Consider the following 12,424-nt stretch of genomic DNA (forward strand, 5'->3'; position numbering starts at 1 on the left):
CTAGTTCTAGTTCAGTCCTTACCACATGTGAGATACACCTGGGAGAAACTATGTGTAAACCTCATTTCTAAATTTTTGTTAATGAAAAAGATTTCAAATGCTACCATTTTGAGAACAAGGAACGAGTCCTTCCTTCTCTTTTCTATTTATATATCCTCAGGGTACCTGGAATAAAGATGACACATACTAGGGACGCCTGGGTGGTTCAGCTGGTTAAGCGTCTGCCTTTGGCTCAGGTCACGAGCCCAGCACTGGGCTTCTTGCTCAGCTGGGGGACTGCTGCTCCCTCTCCCTCTGCCTGATGCTGCCTCTGCTTATGCTTTCTCTCTCACAAATAAATAAAATCTTACAAAAAAAAAAAAAAAAAAGATGACATATCAGACCTTCAACTGTTGAAATGAGTTCCCTAGCTTATCTGCTCTAATTTATAAATTTTACACTAACATATTCTTAAACTGAGATAGCTACACATAAATATTTGCAATTTTCAGTAAAAAGTCTTCTTTAGCCCACTTTAAATTGTGGCATTTGGGTAAAAACAACACTGTGAGCAGTCCTTTGTTAACAGAAGTAATATTTACTAAGTATTTATTCCCCCTTAACTTTTCTATTTCCTCAATTAAAGTTTTTTTATCTATTTATTCATTTTTACATAAAACCACATTTTGGTTCATTCCCTACCAGGCTTTTTTCTATGCACACATACTCAAATACAGACAATCATTATCAAATTACAGATCATACTGTATATACCACTGCACAACATACTTTTCTCACTTAACAATTATAAACATTTTCTTGTGAACAGCCCATATTTAAGAATCAAGAGTCACAACTGGCCTTAACTAACTTTGCCAACAGCATCCTTACCTTTATGTCACAACCAATAAATGTAAAACCTATTTCATAAAGCCAACATAATCATTAAATCCTCTGACACTCTTCACTTTAGTTGGGTACACTAAAGGTGGATGGGGATGGATGAGTTGGGCTATTGGTTCTTCCTTTCCCTGATCTGCCATCTCTAGGTGCCTGGGTGGTGCAGTTGGTTAAGCATCCTACTCTTGCTTTCGGCTCAGGTCGTGGTCTCAAGGTCGTGGTCTCAGGGTCGTGGGATCGAGCCCCATGTCAGTCTTCTCACTGGGTAGTCTGCTTGGGACTCTCTCACCTCTGCCCCCAGCGCCTGCGTGGCTCAGTTAAGCGTCCTGACCCTTGGTTTTGGCTTAGGTCTTGAGGCTCAAGTCATGATCTCCTGGGGTCAAGATCTCCTAGGATCAAGCCTGGTGCTGGGCTCCACGCTCTCAGCAGGGAGTCTGCTTCTCTCCCTCTGCCCCTTGCCCCACTCATGTGCTCACTCACTCCCTAACATAAAGCTTAAAAAAAATAAAATAAAATAGATAAATCCTTTTAAAAAAATCCTGATCAGCCATCTCATCATCTGTTTAGTTATCTTTCCATATGCCTATATACATATCTAAATAAGAAGCATCCCATTTTGGAGGTGGTCAGGTGAGGCATATAGGGAATGCAAAATATATTCTTAAAAATCTCTGTTCCTGGGGCACCTCAGTGGCTCAGTCAGTTAGGTGTCCGACTCTTGGTGTCAGCTCAGGTCTTGGTCTCAGAGTCATGAGTTCAAGCCCTGCACTGGGCTCTGCACTGGGTATGGAGCCCACTAACAACAACAACAAATCTCTGTTCCTACATCATCCCAAAATACCTATAACCTCAAAGTAATTCTCAAATCCCCATTAAGTATTCCCCTTCTCTTCCCCACACAGCTCTCTATTGGGGGGTGGAGTGGGGTGTAGGAATCTCATTCTGCCTTTAGCTCCTCCTGTTTCCTTGGCAGCACTGTCAGTACTGGGCAACAAATTGCTGGGTGTAGCAGCAGCAATTTACATATGGTAGTCAAGCTAGCCTGCAGCTTTCCTTGGGCAGAACTGCTAACTCTTCCATATATCTTTCTCGTTTGAACCCCAGGCATATCAATGTTAAATATTTGCCTAGTGGCTTCTACCTTCAAAGACACAGGGAACCATACACACAGAAGTCAGAGGCAGCAAAAATTCCCCACTGTGTGCAGAAGTAGGGGCTCTACAAACACAGACGGGGCCTAGTTACAAGGACTGAGACCCTGGACAAAGCACCTAATCCAAACACAAGGGTTCAGTCATTCTACTTTCCCATAATATTCATGTATCACTTGCTCAAACTTGGCATGTTCTAAGACCACCAGTTCCGCCTTAGTTTCCCTGCCCTGCCATAAGGCCAAATCTGTCTCATCTAGTGAGTCACTACTGCTCCTCTCTCCAAATGCATTTTGATTTCAGCCCACTTGTGCGGCTCATCAGGGCTGCACCATATGTTAGTACCATGTAGGCAGAATGTGACTAATTTTTTTTTCTAAAACACTGTCAGAGTTACTTTTAAAATTACCTTATAATCTTGATGTCTCTAAAGATTCATTTCTATAATGCATAACCTTCTGGAAATGACTTCATAATTATTTTTCTGAGGACTCAGAGATTCTTCAGGATTTTCACTCCCATTTTTCAGACAAGGGAACCAAAGTGAAGAGCACAGAGTAAGTGACCCAAGTTCCACCACCAGCCAGGGAAGCTTGTACTTTCTGGAGTCACAGCACTCTATTTGGTAAAATAAGTCAGTTTGCAAAATGTTTTTTTTATGGGGGGGGGTGTTCAAAATATTACTTTGCTTTTATTTTCTGAGGTGATTATTAAATTTCAGATATCACAACTACTTGCAAATAATTCTGATGACCAAATGGTCTCATGATATCCATCTAAGTTGTTTTAAGAGAGGCCGGAATGAGCCACAGACCACAAATGTTTTTCTAATTGGCAGAGATCATAAATGGGTGAAACTAAACATTCTCAGAGTAAGAGAGATATTGGACTTCCCTACTCTGGGCAATCTGCCTCTTCTCTGACAATAACAATTGCTGGATTTGATAATTAAACTTATCCAAAGAAGGTTTCTTAAATTTTCCATTTCAGGTCATACATGTTCATTCAAGTAACTGGGGTGATAGTCTGTCATTGCATTAAGATCTTTCTGTCCACTAATAACATTCTTCAGTGGATAATACCATCGCAAAATATAAAAAAAGATCTCAAGTATCTTATCAATACTGAAAACTGCACATGCCCTTTCAATCCAGCTATTCCAATTCTAGAAATACAGCTTTCAAATACACTTGTATCTGATGTACACAAAGTATGCAAAGGGGCATTAATGAGACATTGTTTAAAATAGCAAAAACCGGAAACACACATGTCCATCTGCTGGGTGCTAGTTAAATAAATTATAGTATAACACTGAGATGGAATGCTGCAGCTATTAAAGAGACGAAAGCAATTGCAATACACTACACTAAGGACTGATCGAGATTATAAGTCTATAATAAGAAAAGAATTACGCATGGCTTGTATAGGAACAAAACAGGTCTGGAAGGATAAAGAAGAAACTGTTAACAAGGCTGCAGAAGTGGAATATTGGCTGAACTGTCTGAATATGGATGTTACCTATTACACACACACACACACACACACACACACACACACACACTGTTAAAGAAAACTTGAAATTATGAGGGACAAGGTAAAGAAAAATCCGAACTCAAGCTCCATTCCAGAACAAGCACTTTGTTTTGCATTTTTTCCTGTCTTGCCTGAAACTTTTGTGTGGAAACAGCCATTGTCCAGGTGAAGCAGCATCCACACCTCATGTGAGTTGGGTAAGGGCATTACACCATCTGAAATTATCCCAGCAACTCCACTGATGTTCACACAGCTTGGACTGCAAACCTTATGGCTGGCCTATTTACAAAGTTTGGAGCTATTTTCAATCACTCAGCTGTATATCTATGTGTACATTTTCTTCAATCAACCTTTCCTGCCAGGCAGAGCGCAACATTAGCTGGCTTCCAGTAAGGAAGGCAAGGGACAGGGTGAGATAATATGTCAAAACAAGTTCTATAAATACAGCTTTTGGCCTAGTATCTCAAAAAGGAATCAAAACAGCTTCAAGTTTAAATAGAAAAATCCTACAGTCCTGCAATATCTTACTTGAAGACTCTAGAGAACAGAAGAGGCCAGGGATCTGGAATCTTGTTTCTCACACCATATCTTGTCTCTCTCTCCCCCTAATCTCTGAGGGAGGTTAAGATCGAATTGCAGGTATCATTCCAAGTCAGCCTCTCCCCTAATCTTACCCCCACACTACCTAACACATCAATATCATTTCACTGAGCTCACTCCACCTCTTAAGCAAACATGCCCAATACACACGACATACAACAGCCCCTCCACAGTACCTAGCATCTAACTTCTATCATCTCCAAAACCCTTGACCAAGCAGCCAAGACCCTGCCTGTACCATCTGCCCCAACCTCACCCCAAACACATGGGCACTCAAGCAGGATGCTTCCATATGGTCTTGTCTCAGGAAGTTTATCTTGTTTTGTTGAATACCAGGAAACTTTATTTCATCTTTCTGTTCTTAATATCATAATCCTACAAAACAACTTCTTTGTGGAGATGCTTTCTGAGACAGTTAGGTTGTAAGCCAGAAAGTACAAAACTTACACCTTTGCTTCAGCCAATCAGGAAGTATGTTTGGCATAGCTTGATTTATCCCAAAGGATACACAGCCCTGGGGCAAATTCTAAATATCTCCTTAATACTGTCACTTTTTTAAAAAGTGACTTCAATTATCATGCTTTCATCACTCTTGAACTGTGCTCCTCACATTTAAATACCTATTTATATGATCTCCTTCACCTCCTTCAAACACTTAAAAAAAAAAAAAATCCCACTGTTCCACAAAATTAAACTTGTCAGTACTTTCACTTCATTTTTACAAAAACAAGCTCTTTATAAATTGGGAACTCTATCAATCAAAAATGCATACAGAAAACACCCCCTATATATTCAGAACTAGAGAGGTCACAAAAAAAGCCCAATACCTGTCCTTAACGAGTTTTTAGTCTTGTTCAGAAGACAGGACCTACACACAAAAAAGAACAAGAAACAAAAAGCATAGGACAGCATACATCCAAGGAAAAACACATATGCCAAGGGAAAATCTGCCATCAATTTGAGAGACTAAAACATCTCAGGAGAGCTGATTCCTATTTCCCTAACTCAAATTTTTGTGCTATTCAAGCACACCGTCTAGGAAAGAGTAACATTTCTGCTATCCTCCACTGAAATTACTCACTCCGTTACCCTGTTACACTCACACAGATCACAGTTAATGGATGAGGCAAAACCTGCCCACTCCACCCTTCTCATACTCCTCCTATCAAGACATCTGATAATGTATAGTGCAGGTAACAAGAGTTAAAGAAGCTAAAGTTAATTGTTTCCAATATCTTCAGTAAACAGGCAGGCACTAGCAGAGATAAACTAGTAATTCTGGGGATACTCCATGAACTTGTTATTTGCCTTGCAGCTTTTTATCATCAATAAATGAGTTAGTTGATGGCGAGCTGCAAAACCAAAGTCATAATCATCTTCGTAAGGAAATTCTAAAATTAAGATGGGCTAGACTATTTCATAACTCCAAATATTCCATATATGTTAAAATTAATAGACAAGTATTACCTTATAACATTCCCTATCCTCAGACACTGGAGTCACACCACCACCACTTTCTAATCCCAATTTTGCTGCTTGCTAGCCAGGTAACTAGGGACAAATTGTTTAACTTTGTCATACCTGTTTCCTCACCTGGAAAATGGCTGTATAACAGTACCCTATAGGGTGTTTGTTAGAATTAACAGATTTATATACATAAAGCATTTAGGACAGTGCCTGGCACAAAGTGCTCAATAAACACTTGCTATCATTCACAGGCACTAAAGTTGGTGTCTGTGGTAAAAAGGATGAGTCCCAAGAGTTTTATTCTTTGACAAAATGATTTTATCTTTACCTAATGGAGTACCTAAGATTCTACAGAAATATTTCTTATTAAAAGGTGGGGTGTTGGAACGCCTGGGTGGCTTAGTCAGTTAAGCGTCTGACTCTTGCTCACAGCTCAGGTCTTGATCTCGAGGTGGTGAGTTCAAGCCCCACATTGGGCTCCATGCTGGAGGCGGAGCCTCCTTAAAAAAACAAAAGGTGGGGGAATAGATAAGAAAGCAATGACTGGCTGACCCATCTTCAACCTCCAACTAGGCCTATTAGCAACCAGTGTTAAGTATAACCTTCATTAGGAAATACTGAACCACTTGTACTAACCGCATTTACTTATTTATTTGTAAGCATTTATTACCCCCCTCATACAAAAAAAAATTGTGGACCCTTTCAAAATGCATACAACGAAAAAAATATAAATAAAATGAGACCAGGGAAATTACATATACATATATTTTTTTAAATATCAAAAACAAAAGGAAAGCAGGAATTGAGACGTGCTAGCCAGTGTCCTTTACCCAGGTTGAGCTGTAAAATCAAAGAGCTGCCACTGATTTTAATCTCCAATGACAGCCCCTACAGAGGGTGTACAGTGATTCATAGTATAAATGGGAAAACATTAGGACAGTAAAATGAGACAGGCACTAAGAGTTGCCAAGAAGGGGAGGGTGAAGCCAATTTAAAGCCACACTCTACAGAATTTTAGAAAATCATTAAGTATGCAGGACCCACCAGAGACTCAGCACCCGGTCTCAAACTCTAAACAAACACATACACCCAAAGCCAACAATGGACAAGTCACTAAACAGATTCCAAAGTGATTCAAAGCCAGAATCTATCAGCAAATAGTCACACGAACTCTCCAACCATACCACACAGCCACAGGAAAAAGCTGCCTCAGTGAACTGTGTTTCTCCAGCATTTAAACTCCTTTTCTCCCTTCATCAGCCACAGCAACAAATATGTGCAGAGAACTGTCTCATCCTTACTCAGCTGACAAGTTCTATTCCCAACTCTGCATGCGTATGACTCATGGGGGGGGAGGGGAGTAAAAGGAAAGTGTAAAACAAAGAAACAAACTTGAATTTAGACTGAAGTTGATCAAAAGTGCGGAATTCATTTCTGCCTAATTAGAATATCTCATAACAAACCAAGAAAATGATCCTTTAAAAATAGAGTAACAAACCCAATACTCTTTGAAAATAGCCTGAAATCTGGCTACATGTCACATCCCCTACTATTCCTTAAATAGACATGACACCAAAAAACATTACAAGCCCTCTATAAGGCCACACTTCACAAAGCACTCTGAATCCGCGCAACACAGTATGGGGCGCTCGCTGCAAAGCCCAAAACAAGAGGGCACTTCCCACAGTTCCTTTCCCAGCAAAGGGCTGGGTTAAGAGACTTAGCCCTTACTACACCCTCTTCCAAAAAGATGTATACAAAATCATTTAAGGAGGTAGAGGTGTCTCAATCTTTTCTACCCAGACTTTGTATCAGGAAATTTGTGTGCCAAACAAGGAATTCATTTCCACCCCTAAGAACTGATCTTTGTAACCAGTAAAAAATAAAAGGGGGGGGAAAAACCACTTTTTTTTTTTTAAGATTTTATTCATTTATTTGACAGAAAGAGAGACAGCCAGCGAGAGAGGGAACACAAGCAGGGGGAGTAGGAGAGGAAGAAGCAGGCTACCAGCCGAGGAGCCTGATGCGGGGCTCGAACCCAGAACGCTGGGATCACGCCCTGAGCCATAGGCAGACACTTAACGACTGCGCCACCTAGGTGCCCCAAAAACCTACTAATTCTTAAAAAAGATCAGTTTCTAAGAGAACCCAAAGACCATTTCTGACCCTGTATTTACCAGTTTGGCTTTCCTCCCTAAAACATATTTGGTTTAAATATGTTTGCCTCCTTGCCCCATCCCCAAGATTCTGAAACATTCTCTACAATTTATAACTGATAAAACAGAAAAGACAAACGGATCACCTCTTTCACTTGAAAACCTCAGTCCTCCACAGAAATGTACACAGACAGACAGACGGACGCACGCAAGAACACAAACTGCAAGCCCTGCTCAGGCCTGAGCCAGTATGGGTGCACAGGGCAGCCCCAGCGCCTAGCTAGTGGGCTGCCCCTGCTGCTGCTGCTGTACAAATATAGAAAGCTGAAAAGTGGAGCAGCAGCTTCAGCAGAACAGATTCTGCTCCGAGCTCAGAGAGGGAGGAGCAGGGACCCGAACAGCTTTACCCATACATGGTTGCTGAAAGGGGGCCATTAGTAAAAGCCCAATTATCTCACACACATGCATTCTGTTCACATGCTCCAGACAAAAACCAGAAACACACAGGCTGGTACTTGAAGAAGGGATTGAGAGATTCTATTTCAGTCAAGGAACTTCCCAATAATCTCAGTCACTTACACCAAGAATCCCCCAGCCACGGGAACAGAAAAGACAGTGTGAAAACTTTACTAGGTCAGATTCTCACCAGATCAGCAGTAGCCATGAGGCTTAATTTATCATTTAAATTATGAAACTGAACATGGAAAAAAAGGGTTATTCCCCATTTGTGTGAACAACCCTAACCTTCACTGGCCCTTTGCTGTTTTCAGAATCAAGATCTCATTCCAACTCTAAGACTATGTTTTGGGGTCCCTTTGGGGGGGAGGCAGATGACACAACTTAAACTCTGATGTAATTTTTTAAAAATATTTATTTATTTATTTTAGAGGGGGGAGGTGCAGAGGGAGAGACTCAAGCAGACTCCCTTACGGGGCATGGAACCCAATGCAGGGCTAGATCACATGACCCCAAGATCATGACCTAAACCAAAATCATGAGTCAAACACTCAACCGACGTGCCCCTCTGATGTAATTTTAAAAACATAATTTCCCAAGATGCTGGTTTATATAACTGGAAGCCAAATATTTATTTTCCAAAAATTGCTTTGAACAATTCATTCAGATTTATCTCAATGTAAAGTGTATGAAAAGCTCAATTTCTGGCCAGAGTGAGCTCTCCCAAGATTTAAAAAAATACATGGCTGGGGCGCCTGGGTGGCACAGCGGTTAAGCGCCTGCCTTCGGCTCAGGGCGTGATCCCGGCGTTCTGGGATCGAGCCCCACATCAGGCTCCTCTGCTATGAGCCTGCTTCTTCCTCTCCCACTCCCCCTGCTTGTGTTCCCTCTCTCGCTAGCTGTCTCTATCTCTGTCAAATAAATAAATAAAATCTTTAAAAAAAAAAAATACATGGCTGATTGGATCCATGATTCCATACTTTAGCTCGTAGTGAATCAACTGAGTATTTACCATGCACTGTCTATATTCAGTATTACAGAGGTTAAACAACAATCGTAATCACTGACTCCCAACACTTACTATCTAGTTCTGAGGTAAGACTAACACATGAGATAATAAGGGCTGATAGCATCTGACTAGTGCTAAAGTGTGGGGTACCAACTATAAACGCTATACAAATTAAGAAAAAGACAGGACAGACAGACCTAGATCTTCCTCCACAGGCCTCACCTACCAGCACTCACTAAGGGCACCCATCATTATCTTAAACATGAGGCTATAATATTTGAACTGGATGATTTCTAAGGTCCCTCCATTTCTGAAATTCTTTGAGTCTGTAATTTAAAAATGTAAAGTTAAAAAAAAATGTATAGTTTTTGCCGACTTCAGAGAAAATATATTCTAAAAAAAGAAAAATGAATTCAGACCATAACTCAGCATCCACTCTAACATCTCTCATATCACACTTTCAGGAAACATATTCTTCTATCTCAGAAATCTCTGCCTAGCCTTTTGAGGGAATTTTACACCACCTTTAAAAGGAGGAGAAAAAAAAGGGGTGCCTGGGTGGCTCAGTCAGGTAAAAGTCCGACTCTTGATTTTGGCTCAGGTCATGATCTCAGGGCCATGAGACTGAGCCCTGCGTCGGGCTACACACTGGGCATGGAGCCTGCTTAAGATGATATTCTCTCTCTCCCCCCGCCCCTTGACTCCCCACCCCCCCAAAAGAAAAAAAATGTTGATGCTGATATACTCTGAGATCTCTGATTACAAAATACTGCCAGTCAGTCAGCCATGAAGGAGAGCTCCAGAGAACAGAGCCCTGCCTAGTTCCTTCCCCATCACTGAACTGTCTGATAATATATGTGTGCATGAGCCCAAGCTTATGGGGAATAAATACAAAAATACACTAGGGAACCCCCCAGTAAGGCACTTTCCCCGAAACTTAAAACTCTTCACATTCTCAAGATAAAACATATCCACCATAATTACCTGCTCTAATATATTTTGTCAGCAAACTAACCATTTGGAATTTTGACATTTTTTCTTTTCCCCTTGTAGGTAATGTAGTAATGATGAGCAAAGAAAGCTAAATGATAGTAAACTTCTCAATCCCACTACCTAGATCTCCTAGTGCAAGGCAGAGCCTTGTCCACACCGTCTGATAAACTGAAAAAGAGAAGAACACATCAGGATTCCAGCAGTAGATGCACTTTTCATGTCCAACAAAACACAGACATGCAAGCATTCAACATTTTATTAAAAATCTCTTAATTGCATATAGTGGTTTATATAGATTAAGTGTTTCTTTTCTCTCTCTCTCTCTCTCTCTTTCTTTCTTTCTTTCAATTTTATTTATTTGACAGAGAGATAGAGACAGTCAGCGAGAGAGGGAACACAGCAGGGGGAGTGGGAGAGGAAGAAGCAGGCTCCCTGGGATCATGCCCTGAGCCAAAGGCAGACACTTAACAACTCAGTCATCCAGGCGCCCCAGATATAGTTTTTCTGAGCAGCCTGTTTTGATTTCCCAAAAAGTAACTTATTGTGAATTAATATGCTACTTTTTGGATAAGAGCACAACTTCAATTATCTATTACGTACTTTACCGAGGTTACTTATGTGAAGGCAACTAGGTAAAAATAAAGAACACGATGCAAAAGACCACAACTGTATATACCAAGGATGATTACAGTACAACCTCAAAATGGCTATAAACACCTATTGTGTGGCCTTGGGCTACTCATTTCTTCCTCATTTCCCATTTCCTCAAATGAAAAATAGTACCACACCAGTACAGCAGTCCGTATCTAAGGATTCAGAATTCACAGATAGTTCATGGATATTCCATAAACTCCCTTATATTATGTGCAAAATTTTACATATATATGTAGATTGTATTTATATATAGTTGAACCTTGAACATGGGTTTGAACTGCACAGATCCACTTGCTTGATTTTGATACAGCATAGTACTATAAATGTATCTTCTCTTCCTTATGATTTTCTTAGTAACATTTTTTCTGCAGTTTAGTTTATTGTAAGAATTGAGTATGTAATACATATACAAAATATGTGTTAACTTTATGTTATCAGTAAGGCTTCCTAGTCAATAATAGGCTATTAGTAAAGTTTCTGGAACATCAAAAGTTGTAAGCGGGTTTTCTACTATGCCGGGTCAGCACATTCCTAATCCCTGCATTGTTCAAGGGTCAACTGTACTTATTTATTTATAAGGGAAATAGGTCCGTAACTTTTGACGAGATTTTCAAAAGGGGGTCCATGATCCAAAACAGATTTACAGATTTAAGACTAAACAATATACAGTCTGTTCCACCTAAAACATCCTTTTATCTCCTCTCGTACTTCCTGGTCCAAAAAAAGGGAGTCCTCATGACTAAACCCAGTCAAGAATAAACAAGTTACCCTGGCCAAAAATTACACAAAATAACGTATTCCAATTCAAACTAAACCTGAATTGTTTTTAGATGACAGACTAATATTACAATACTTATAAAAAAAAAAAAAAAAGGATTTCAAGCAAGTTACCACTATAGCTCATCTCAGGAGGCTCACATGAGACCAGAATTCCTCAGGTGTGTTAGGGATATCCCACTATATAGTTCGAACCCCTCTTACCAGCTGCACTTTTTTAAAAGGTAAAGCCTCCAGTTTCCTACTTCTAATTCTATCCTGTAGCAAAGAAAGTAATAGGAGACAAGCACAGAGGGAAAAAAACTAGAGCATGGAAGACTGCAGTGAAGAAGACTGATAATAGGCAATCAAAGAAGCTACCCATCCTGTTAGCAAGAGGCAATATGTGAGAATGGCCGCTGCCTAATATCTCAACTTGTAAAAAGTATATTAGACAAAAGAAGAAATTAGCCTCCCTCTAAGACAATAAGGGAAAAATGTGTGTCTGTTGCTGAACAATTTAAGCCTAAAATTTTTAGGTTCTCATGGCAACCTAAGTCATCACACTGCACATACTGTATATAAAGCACATATTTAGAGGCTTAACTAGTAAACTCAAAATGTGACATATGTGCAATGTGGGCGACTACATTATTCTGGGAACTTTAACTTTAAAATCTTCCAACTTTATTCTGCAGCCCCAGAGATGATATAATAGAGTCAACTATGCAGAAGGTGCAAGCTCAAGAAGAGGTACAAAGAACATAAAT

The 12,424-nt window shown here is 40.1% G+C and overlaps 1 protein-coding gene across 15 annotated transcripts in view; it reads right to left on the minus strand.

The window, feature by feature from the left end:
• The window catches only part of CELF1 (CUGBP Elav-like family member 1), a 73,600-nt gene that overhangs the window by 41,581 nt on the left and 19,595 nt on the right, over window positions 1-12,424 (minus strand). The window contains exon 1 of one of the 15 annotated variants that reach the window (XM_087854851.1): window positions 6,815-7,529. The exons of the other annotated variants lie outside the window; for them this stretch is intronic. The gene's annotated coding sequence lies outside the window, so the exon portion shown is untranslated. Of the gene's footprint in view, window positions 1-6,814; window positions 7,530-12,424 lie in introns of those variants that run through there. 15 annotated transcript variants of the gene reach the window in all.

The sequence above is a fragment of the Ursus americanus genome, chromosome 24, assembly GCF_024610735.1.
Source record: "Ursus americanus isolate L20-20 chromosome 24, mUrsAme1.1.p, whole genome shotgun sequence".
Taxonomy (NCBI): domain Eukaryota; kingdom Metazoa; phylum Chordata; class Mammalia; order Carnivora; family Ursidae; genus Ursus; species Ursus americanus.